At 39.7% G+C, this 12,630-nt stretch overlaps 1 long non-coding RNA gene across 1 annotated transcript in view; it reads right to left on the bottom strand.

Moving 5' to 3' along the window:
• LOC309636199 overlaps positions 1–12,630 on the bottom strand; it is an 81,899-nt gene that overhangs the window by 1,473 nt on the left and 67,796 nt on the right. Inside the window, exon 3 of the long non-coding RNA XR_014249294.1 lies at positions 1–11,529. This exon is cut by the window's left edge and continues 1,473 nt beyond it. This is a non-coding gene — a long non-coding RNA (uncharacterized lncRNA). The remainder of the gene's footprint in view (positions 11,530–12,630) is intronic.

Below are 12,630 nucleotides of genomic sequence, written 5' to 3'. Positions count from 1 at the left end.
TGCTTCTTATTGTTCTGAGTTGATTTCTGAGAGGAGAAGGGGGCAATGCTAGTAGATATCCAACAATCAATATTGATTACATTGATTACAACCCAACCTTTGTCAGATTCTGTTAGCCATTCAAGATACTAAGATTATGCAACTCAGGTTGTGCTAGACTTCCCTTTACTTCTCTCTCCAGCACGCACATTTTCTGATCCTATGATTAACTGTGGAAATCCTTAAATTTTAGAAAGGGGCATTCTAGCTTATTCCAAATGGTGGGGGAACCTTCTTGAGTTGGGCACTGAACTGAGGAAAGGCAGGCGATGGGAATCACTGCTACCCACCTATCCCATATGACAGCTCAGATTTACAAACGTGAGTGAACATTCTTAAGAAATAATGTCTATTACCCAGTGTGGAGCTTTATGCTTTGGCCTCAGTTAAAACCATTCCCATATTACTGTGAGTCAGGCCAGCTGCTAGTTGCCAGGATGTTGCTTCTTATCCCAAAATCTACAAATGGAAAGAAGCACCAGTCAACACCACCACTATTTTTTGAGTGCCTCTTTTGTGCTGAGCACTTAATTTCCATATTTAATATCTATAACAATCCTGGGTGGTAGATACTGTAAGGTAACTGGGGCTCAGAAAGCATCAGCCATCTTCTCAAAGATGAGAAGCCGGTAAATGAGATAACTAAAATTCGAATCCACATCTGGCTGACTCCACAGTCCTGGTCCTTTCTGGCACTCTATGTGGCTCACTAAGAAAGGTCAAGGAGGTCACCCTCACCACCCAATGGTAGCTCCACTTGCAAGGTCATCGTACACTTTTATTTTTCCCAGAGACACCGAGTGGTCCCCAAAATAAGTCAGACTTAGTGAACATGGTTTTCTAATAAAAAAAGACATTTGTTTTAATGAGGAGGACATAACTCTTTAACAGAGAATGCACAGCCTCAGGCCAAAAATCATAGCTGAAAGGCAGAAAGGAGAAGACATCAATTTCTCTCTTTTTTTCCAAACAAAAGATCTCATGTATTTATTATGGAACCAAACTACTAGCGAAGAAGTAGCTTGGTTCCATATCTCTTCTTGGAATTGTACCTGATTTTATTATGAGTTTCATCTGAATCCATTTGAGAATGGGACAATTGTGCTTTTGCTTCTTGGCCAGGAATTGCTTGATCCTGAAAGTCCAGTAGAAGACGTGACCAGGAAGGGAGTCAGTTGCACACATCACAATGGCAGAGAAAGCGTGAGAAGGTACCAATTTCTAAATTTCTTTTTTTTTTTTTTGTCGTTCATTGGCTTTCATTCACAAGTATAGAACATAGTCTAGCAATTCCTTTCTTTTCCAGTTATTTTACATTTGTGTTCCATTCTCTAATAGCCTATAAGCTACCTGAGCGCTAGGACAATACCCATCATCTCTATTACCACAAAGTCTGGCACAGACTGAACACATTACAATCATTTCAACCAGTTCATCAAATGAACACATTGGTGGTAGCATGTCTTTCTGAAAGGGTGGCAGGATTTGAAGTTAGACAGGTCTGAGTTTACTCCATCATTTCTCTGCTATTTACTAATTGGGTGTCATATATTTTTCGTATTTTATTTTATTTTTTATTATTTAAAGCGGTCATTTTTTATTTATAAATTTGTGATAATGTATATTTAAAGTAAAATATAACACAAATTGGGTCTAACATAGTGACTGATTTAGAGCAGGTATTCAGATGCATATGACACGAGCAACGTTTTCATGTCAAGTTCAGGAATTACAAAAAGGTGTTAAGAATTCTACCACTTGTATTTTGCTCTATTGTAATACAGCTATTACTAATTACGGTATATTAAAAATGGTCACTTTCAGCATAGATTGAGTAACAGGGGCTGGATGTACCCTGAAACAACAACAAAAAGACTGAACACAAATTTAAAGCAGCAGTGTTCAAGATATTGGACATTGGACATTGGACAATGAAGAAGAGTGATGCCTGAGAGACAGGAAACAAATAAGATGAGTCCTATGATGGACTCAAGTTATTGCCTGTAGAGAGTTTCCAGGCATTGTAGGCAGAGGAGACCCCCAGGTAGGGCACTGTGGTCTCCCTGAATTGAGAAGATGAAGTTGAGAAACAAAGAGGGCCAAGGTGACTAGAGTTTGCAGAGCAGAGAGCTTGGTTAGAGAGAGCGTCACAGAGAAAGAACTCCAGAGAGGTCTGTAGGGATCTGTAGAGTCCCCTGGTTTCTTCACCTGAGTCCCAATCAGCATGTGTGTGTAAAGAAACGACTAGAGGCCAGGGCAAAAGGTATCCAAGAGGATTAAAGGTAATAATGTCCAGAGGTCACACAGAGCCAGGAATAGTTCTTGCTCTCATTAGTCAAATGGAAAAACATCATAATTTATAGGACACTGGTTAGAGTACTCAAGAGATTATCCCCCCAGTAGCAGAACAAAATTAGCCCCAGACTATACATTGCCCTGGTCCTACCTAGCAAAGATTAACAGCAAGATCCAAAAGGCTCAAACTGTTTCCAAGTAATGTAAATGTATCTCAGAACAAAGCTCAGGAATATTTATAGGAATACAAAACTATCTAGCACCCAGCAAGGGGAAACTCACAAGGTCAGAATCCAGCCAAACATTACTAGATATGCAAAGGAGCATGAAAATAAAATTTATAGTGAGGAGAAAAATCAATCTATCAAAACTGACTTAGAAATTATCAGATGACGGAATTAGCAGTCAAGATCATTAAAACAGTTACTGTAACTGTACTCCACAAGAAGCTGGAGAAAAGATTAATCATGTTAAGTAGTGATGTGAAAGATATAAAAAGATGTAAATCAAACTTCTAGAGATGAAAACTACAATGTCTGAGATGAAAAATACATTGGGTGGGATTAACAGTGGATCATACACTTCAGAAATAATGATTCGTAAACTGGAAGACATAGGAAAGTATTCAAAATAAAACACAGAGAAGAGTGCAAAAGCAAATAAACAGAATGTGAGTGAGCTGTGGGATAACTTCAAGTGGCAGAAAATACATGTAATTGGATTCTTCGAAATAGGGGGAGAAATGGACAAAAAATATTTGAAGAAATAATGACTAAAATTTTTCCAAATTTGATAAAAACTGTAAATCAACAGATACAAGTTCAATAAACCCCAAGTGCAAACGATATGAAGAAAACAATACAACGGCACATTATAATCACATTTCTCAAAACCAATGAAAAGAGAAAAATCTTAAAAGCAGCTAGAGGATTAACAAAGTGGGTAAAGTGGGTATACAGGGAATGTACCTCAAGATAATTAAGCCCATATACAATAAGGCCACATTTAACATCGTATTCAATGGTGAAAAGCTGAAAGCTTTTCCTCTAAGATCAGGAACAAGACAAAGATGCCTGCTCTCATTACTTGTATTTGACAGAGTATTGGAAATACTAGCCAGAGAAGATAGGAAAGAAAAAAAAAAAAGAAATGTTAGAATTAATAAATGAATTCAGTAAAACTGCAGGATACAAAATCAATATACAGGGGCTTCCCTGGTGGCGCAGTGGTTGAGAATCTGCCTGCCAATGCAGGGCACACGGGTTCGAGCCCTGGTCTGGGAGGATCCCACATGCCGCGGAGCGACTAAGCCCGTGAGCCACAATTACTGAGCCTAAGCGTCTGGAGCCTGTGCTCCGCAACAGGAGAGGCCGCGACGGTGAGAGGCCCGCGCACCGCGATGAAGAGTGGCCCCCGCTCGCCGCAACTGGAGAAAGCCCTCGCGCGGAAACGAAGACCCAACACAGCCAAAAATAAAAAAAAAATATAAAAAAAAAAATCAATATACAAAAATCTGTTGCATTTTTATGCACTAATTATGAACTATCAGAAAGAGAAATTAAGAAAACAATCCCATTTACAATTGCATCAAAAAGAATAAAATACGTAGGAATAAATTTAACAAGGATGTGAAAGATCTGTACACTGAAAACTATTAGACATTGATGAAAGAAACTGAAGACAGAAATAAAAGGAAAGATATTCTGTGCTCATAGATTGGAAGAATTAATATTGTTAAAATGTCCACACCAACCAAAGAAATCTATAGATTCAATGCAATCCTCATCAAAATTCCAATGGCAGGGACTACCCTGGTGCTCCAGTGGTTAAGAATCCACCTTGCAATGCAGGGAATGTCGGTTCGATCCCTGCTGGGGGAACTAAGATCCCATACACTGCAGGGCAACTAAGCCCACGTGCCATAACTAGAGAGTCCATGTGCCACAACTACAGAGCCCATGAGCTCTGGATGCCGCACGCCACAACTAGAGAGAAGCCCACGAACTGCAACGAAGAGCCCGCGCGCCGCAATGAAAGGTCCTGCATGCTGCAACTAAGACCTGATGCCACCAAAAAAAAAAAAAAAAAAAAAAAATATATATATATATATATATATATATATATAATTCCAATGGCATTTTTCAAAGAAATAGAACAAACAATCCTAAAACTTGTATGGAACTACAAAAGACTCCAAATAGCTCCAGCAATCTTGAGAAAGGAGAGGAAAGCTAGAGACATCGTGTTTCCTGATTTCAAACTATTGCAGCTATAGTAATGAAAACAGTATGGTACTGGCATAAAACAGACACATAGATCAACAGAACAGAATAAAAAGCCCAGAAATGACCCACACATATGTGGTCAATTGATTTATGACAAAGGAGCCAAGAATATACAATGGGGAAAGGATAATCTTTTCAATAAATGGTGTTGGGAAAACTGGATACCACATGCAAAAGAATGAAACTAGACCCCTCTTACACCATACACAAAAATTAACTCAAAATGGATTAAAGACTTGAATCTAAGACCTGAAACTATAAAACTCTTGGAAGAAAACATAGGCAGTAATATCCTTGACATTGGTCTTGGCAATGCTTGTTTTGGATTTGACACCAAAATCAAAGGCAACAAAAGCAAAAGTAAACAAGCAGGACTACGTCAAACTAAAAAGCTCCTGCACAGCAAAGGAAACCATCCACAAAATGAAAAGGCAGCCTACTGAATGGGAGAAAATATTTGCAAATCATATATCTGATAATGGGTTAACATCCAAAATATATAAGAACTCATACAGATCAACAGTGAAAAAACAAAAAATCCAATTTAAAAATGGGCAGAGGATCTGGATAGACATTTTCCCAAAGAATCCATACAAATGGCTAATAGGTGCATGAAAAGGTGTTCAACATCACTAATCATTAGGGAAATGCAAATCAAAACCACAATGAGATATCATCTTGTACCTGTTAGAATGATTATTATCAAAAAGACAAGAGATGATAAGAATTGGTGAGGATGTGGAAAAAAGGGAACACTTGTGCACTGTTGGTGGAAATGTGAATTAGTACAGCCACTATAGAAAATAGTATGGAAATTCCTCCAAAAATTAAAAACAGAACTACCATATGATCCAGCAATTCCACTTCTGGGTATATATCCAAAGGAAATAATATCACTATATCGAAGAGATATCTGCAACCCCCCTCATGTTCATTGCAGCATTATTTATAATTGCCCAGACATGGAAACCACTTAAGTATCCATCAATAGATGAATGGATAAAGAAAATGTGGTATATATATATACAGTGAATATTATTCAGCCATAAAAAAGAAGGAAACCCTGCCATTTGGGACAACACAGATGTACCTTGAGTGCATTATTCTAAGTGAAATAAGTCACAGAGAAAGGCAAATACTGTATGATCTCACTTATATGCAGAATCTTAAAGAACTGAACTCAAAGAAACAGAGAACAGATTGATGGTTGCCAGTGGCAGAGGGTGGGGAAAATGAATGAAGATGAACTCACAAAGTTGTAACTATGTGAGGTGATGGATGTGTTAACTAACCTTATCGTGGGAATCATTTTGCAATATATACATGTAGCAAATTATTATGTTGTACACCTTAAACTTACAGAATGTTGTATGTCAATTACATCTCGATAAAATTGGAAAAGGGGGGTGGTGAAGATTTGAATAGACACTTCATGAAAGAGAATATATTGATGTAAAGTACGGACATTAAAAGATGCTCAGTATCATTAGTCATTAGGGAAATGTACACTAAAACCACTGTGAGATACCACCTAGTAGAACAGCTAAAATAAAAAATACTGACTATATCAAGTGGTGCTGAGGATGCGGGGGATGGGAAGTCTCAGGCACTGCTGTTGGTAATGTACACACACTTTGGAAAATAGTTTGGCAGTTTCTTAATAAATTAAATGTATTCCTATCATAGGATCCATGCCACTCCTAGGTATGAAAGCATCTAACCATACAACCACTTGCATATACACAATTTTATTTGTAATACCCCCAAACTGGAAACCTAAGATAGACACCTAAGTGTCTATCAACAGATGAATGGATAAAAAACTTTGTTAAAGTCCTATAATGGAATGGTCAGCAATAAAAAGGAATGAACTATTGATACATACCACAACATGGATGAATCTCAAAACAATTACACCAAAGGAAAGAGGTCACAGAAAAAGAGTATATTCCTTATAATTCCATCTACATGAAGTTCTCAAAAATGCAAATATAGCCATAGGAAGCTGATCAGTGGTTACCTAGGGGAAGGGTGCAGGGAAAACATAAGCAGGAGAGAGAATTACAAAGGGGCACTAGAGAGTTTTTGGGTGATGGATATGCTCATTATCTTGATCGTGTTGGTGGTTTTCATGGGTGTATGCATACGTCAAAACATTTTGAATGCTATAATTTAAATATGTACAGTGTATGCCTTTTTATATCTCATTATGCTGTTAAAATAAAAAAGAACAAAATGGGAAATAGGGGGTCACAAAGTATTCTCCATTGCAGTTTTACCAGTAATAAAGTTGGCACAGAAATCAATTTCATGTTTATTTGTTTTTAACTTTCTGTTATCAGTTGACTAGAAATGAGGGGAGAGGATGGGTGTGTGATTAGTGCAGCTAAAACTTCAAGAAGGTTTACTGGATCTTTCAACTTCACAATGATTGTGGCACAAACTGTGTTTTCTCTTCTTTAAACAGCATGGACCATCTTTAAAACTGTCTGCTCTGTCACTAGAGGTTTACAAACCACAGTTCAGGCAATTTCTAGGTAGGAAGGCCAATGAGAATGGCAGTGTTAATTCTGGAGAGGAGTAGAGAATTCACCTAGTCCAAACTCTTCATTTTGTAGATGTGAAACTCAGAAAAAGTTACTTTACCTTTCTGGTTCTGAGTTATGTAGTTCATTTGTAGCCACGTGTGGGAAAAAGTCCAGATCTCTTTATTTCTCATCCAGTCCCTGACGCAATTGTTAAAAGCCTTGTTCTCATGAGTCAGATGCACCTGGATTTAAAATCTGTCTCTAAAACTTGAAGTTAGCTTTGTGACCTTAGCCATCCTTCTAATTTCTATTTTGAAAGTTTATAAACTGAAGTTCAGAGCAGTTGGTTTCTTTGAACAGCTCATGAGATTGCTGTAATGACCCAATGAGATCATCTGGCAAAGCCCTTGGCACAGTACATGGGGCACACTATGTGGCACTTGATATATGTGTTCTACTATCAATATTATGATTATTAGTTTATTCTTATCACTCCTGTGGCATTAGCTGCCCCTTTTTAGTCTAATATGCATAAATGACCTGCCTTTAAAGTTCCCTTCTTGTATTCCTTCCCAGGCACACTCAGGCGCCTGTTTTCTCAGCCTGATTTCCATGTCTGAGCCACATTTGTTCCCTTTATAAAGTCTCTCCCATTTTCGCCCCCAGCATTAGTTCCCGAGCTTCTGCACTGCCCGGGGCATGAGTTGCAAGTTTTGCTCATTAGATGCTAAATTACTGCCACCAAAAAGTGGCAAAAGACAGTTTGCAACTTTTTACCACCATTAAAGCTCATGCATTAAAGCAAAAAGGAGCTATAGAGAAGTCTGGTTTGTGAGATCACAAGGAATATATGTCTGCTTCAGGCACTTTATTTGAGTGGCACAATTCAGTGAGTTAATGCTTCAAGAAAGAGACAGCTTCAGTTAATAAAGTTTAGTATTTAGGAACACAGATCTATCACCATCGTTTGCCATGTCAAACAGTGGATTTGTTACTTGCCAATGTACCTACGTTAACAGAAACGTTTGCTCATATTGAAACCTTACCCAAAGCAGCGATTTTCTTAATAAAGATACAGGCTGTCAAATGTTTTCTTCTCACCCTTAGAACCCTTCCAAATAGCTTCCTGACTGTGGGCCATGGCCTTCCTGGGGCCTTATTTCATGAGGTGATTTGACAAATGCAGTGTGTTCACCTGTATTTCAGAGCCAGAGTGGATACTCTGAGCTGAGCCCTAGGGATCCCCCTGTGACACCTGAGGTCTGAGTGCATGTGCTTTTTGTGAAGCAGGGAATATAGAGGTAGAAATCTCCGACTATCAGAGCCAAAGCAAAGCTGTGCATTGTAGTAGGAAAATCATCCAGGTACCCATCCCACTTCTTCAGACCCAAAGGTCTCTAGAGAATTTTCTCTACTTCCTCACCTCACCCTCACTTTTCTTCCCACTCCCATTTGGCGACTGTCCCTTCACTCTAATAGTTCTCACTAATGTAATCAATGATCTCCATGTTACAGATCAAATGATTATTTTTCAGTCTTCCTCTTACTTTACCCATCAGTGGAATTTTCCACAATAGATCAATTCCTGCTGCTCTTGGTTTCCATGACTTGACACTATCCTAAGTTTTTCTTTTGTCTCTCTTCTTACTGTTTTTTTGGACTCCCTATCAGGTTTCATCTTTCTCTAACCTCAGCCATTAAGAGCTGGTTGCCCTTTGAGGGTCAGCCCTAGGCACTATTCTTTTCTCACACTTTGCTCTCGCCCTGAAGGATCTCACTGCACCTGTGGCTTCTACCACCATCCTTATGTGGGACTCACACACCTCCCCTCTGAGCTGTGGACTCTCTTAACCTGCTGTCCCACTGATATCTCCCCAAGATATCTCAAAGGTATTGCAAACGCAAAATGTCCAGGTCCAAATGCTCACTCTTCTTCCCCAAACATGGGCCCCCTCCAGCTCCACCATCTGTTCTGTATCTGATGAGTCAAGGACTTAGACATTATTTTCAGCTCTCTCTCTTCTTGCAGTCCATGTCCATTTCATCAGCATGTCTTGTCAATTTTATCTCAAATCTTTCCACCTCTGTTCATCTCCAGTCCCAGCACAGGAATGGCATACAGCAGCACTCAATAGATATTTGATGAATGAATGAATCTTCACAATGGCATCCTAGGACAGGCTACTGTGGTGTCTGGCCAGAACAGCTGCCAGAGCTTCCTAATAGGGGTCTCACTAATCTATGTTTCCCCAATCTAAACAGTATTCCATATTACAACCAAAGGGATCTACCCAAAAAAGCAAATCTTATTACATCATCTTCTTTCCCCAGCTTAAAACACTTAAATGGTTTCTTATTGCTCCTAGGATAAAATACAAATTTATAACATGACTTATAAGGGCCTGTGTAGTTTTTCTACTGCCTGTTTATCCAGCCTCATCTAACACCAGAAGCCACTCTTCTTTTTTGCTCGAAGCACGCCAAACACACCCCTCTGCTCTAGACCTCTCACACTTGCCGTGCCCCCTCCTGCCATAGAAACTTCTACCTGACCCACTTTTCTTTCTCTTCTCCAATCAGTTCTTAGTTAACTAGTTCTCATCCTCCAGATCTTGCCTTACATGTCACTTACGTCATCAGGGTCACCCACCTCAAACTCCTAGGACACCATATACCTCTGAAAGTATTGGGTTGGCCAAAAAGCTCGTTCCAGTTTTTCCATAAGATGTTATGGAAAACACGAATGAACTTTTTGGCCAACCCAACCCAATAACTATTTCATTTAAAAATGTGTATAATTATTTGTTCAATATCTGTCTCCTCTAAGAGTATAAGCTCCATGATGACAGGAACAGTATCTGGCTATGTTCTTGCTGTATGCTTGGAACTCAGCACAGCTGGTGCTCAATACTGTTTATTAAATACATTGAATAATTGTAAACCAGAAGGCCTGGGACTAGGCCCTGGCTCTGCCTTGGATGGATGCATGGCCTTGGAGATACAGGACTTGCATGGATCAAAGAAATTCTGTCCTTTATTATTGAAATTTATTTGTTCAAGGTAAAGGTCCTGCCCTGGGGGATCAGATCCATTCACTGATCAGTCCTTTAAGTGGAGGTATCAGTTAGAAGGAGCTTGGGCCCAGGCAATTGGCAGCGCTCAATTACCTCAATCTAATTTCCAAAATTCCCTCCATCAGCAGTGGTAAACGCCCTGGGGTGCACAGTTTACCTGACTGAGCTTCATATTAGGAACCTGTTTGGATAGAAGAAGCAGCTTGTGTTCTTTGGGGGCTGCAGAGATACAGAAAGTGCACAGCTGGTGACACTCTGCGATGCCCAGAGCTTGCCCTGGTTGCTCTATGGATTGAGGCACCCCTGGAGTCTGTTGCATCCTTCTTTTGAATCCTTCACTTGTGTAGCACTTACTTCCAGAACCAGTGGGCCCATAATTTAATATAATTGAAGGCTACTAATGATTATAATGCATTTTCACATGCTTTGTCACATTTTCAGTTTCATGACAACTCTGATTTATAGGCATTGTTTTTATTCTCATTTTTTATATTAGGAAACAAATTAGAGAAGGCAAGTGAATTCCTCTCATTTTTTGTGACCCCTCTAGTAATCTTGGTTTCAAACTTAGCTTTTCTCACTCCAAAGCTAGTGAGTTTTCTACTACATTATTGAAATTATTTGTGCTATATTTCCACATTGTTATGGACTAAATTGTGTCCCTCTAAAATCCATATGTTGAAGCCTTAACCCCTAATGTTACTATATTTGGAGATAGGGTCTTTAAGGAGGTAATTAAGGTTAAATAAGGTCATAAGGGAAGGACCCTAATCCAACTGGGCTGGTACCCTTATAGGAGGAAGGGACACCAGAGATCTCTCTCTTTCTCCCCATGCAGGATCAGAGGAAAGGCTATGTGAGAATATAGCAAGAAGGTGGCCATCTGCAATCCAAAAAAGAGAGACCTTACCAGTACCAACCCCGATCGCACCTTGACCTTTCAGCCTCTAGAAGTGTGAGAAAATAAATATCTGTAGTTTAAGTCACACAGTGTGGTATTTTTTTATGGCAGCCCAAGCTGACTAAGATACATGTCACATCAGACTGCTGCACAAGAGGGTCAAGTGGGTATAAAGCTGGTGACAAGGCAAGTGGACCCAAATGCCCCATGTCTTAGGAGAGACAACCCCAGACAGTGATCACAGAACATGGACTTGCCTCTCATTCCAGGGCAGAGATATTTATTCATTGCTGGGTGCAGTGGCTTTGGGTCCATAGGAATTAACTGAATCCGAGGTGCAGTCAGATGTTTCTGGACCACCAAAGTTCCTTGCATTCTGTATCCCCCACGATCCAGCACTGGTGGTCCTAAATAAAATATGGGACATAATTAAATCGGAGAGAATCATAAAGAAGTAGTAAAGCTAAAACCTGCTGTTTAAAAATCATGGTATTAACTGAAACCAATCTTTCCTTGGAAATATAATAGAAAGGTCTGTTGACTCCTCGTCTACAGAGATAAGAAGATGGATTGTCAGACGCACAGGTTTAACCTTCTATGAGCAGCAGGAGGCCAGGCTGTGACAGCTGCTCTGCTATCCCTGGCCTTCTCCACCCTCGCTCTGCTAGTGGGAGCATCCTGTCTTTCCAGAGGGACAGTGGCCTGATCTGAAAGCTGTATAGAATTTGATGAGCAACATCCTCCATCATTTTCAGGGAATGGCAGTCAAATAAAGAAAATAAATCTTGAAGGGAGGGGATATGGGGATATATGTATACATATAGCTGATTCACTTTGTTATACAGCAGAAACACAACATTGTAAAGCGATTATACTCCAATAAAGATGTTAAAAAAAAAAAAAAGAAAAGAAATCTTGAGAAGACTCAGAGAACACACTCTTGGGTGGGTAGAAGGCCTTTCCTGGCCTCGGGGATGCTTTGGATTTTATTTGCCGTGTTCACTAATTTCACCTCTGTCAAGAGCCATTACAGGTGAAACAGCAGCTATAAAAGATTGACTCTCAGGGAGGAATTGGAAGGCATCTTTCTGGAGCTACACATTAGCCTCATGCCACAAGGCTTGTGGATAAAATAGTGCTTACAGGTCTATGGGACTTCTCTTGGAGACGAGACCCCACTGGGCCACAGGTGGCACTACAATCCCCTCAATTCTCTCTAGCTTTTCACCGGACAATCAACAGCATTCTTGCAAAGTCAAGTGCTTAAATTAAAAAAAAAAAAACAACTCTTTTTTTTTGTTTTTGGCCGTACCACGCGTAATGAGGAACTTCCCTGACCAGGGATCGAACCTGCGACCCCTGAAGTGGAAGCATGGTGTCTTAATCACTGGACCACCAGGGAAGTCCAAAAAAATACTCTTTATTTTTTCAGAACAGTTTTAGACTAGAAGAAAAATTGCAAAGATAGTGTGGCAAGTTCCCATATATCCCACACCCAGTATCTTCTA

The sequence above is a fragment of the Balaenoptera borealis genome (genome assembly GCF_965194805.1).
Source record: "Balaenoptera borealis genome assembly, chromosome: 10".
NCBI lineage: Eukaryota > Metazoa > Chordata > Mammalia > Artiodactyla > Balaenopteridae > Balaenoptera > Balaenoptera borealis.
This window is presented reverse-complemented; position numbering and strand designations above follow the sequence as displayed.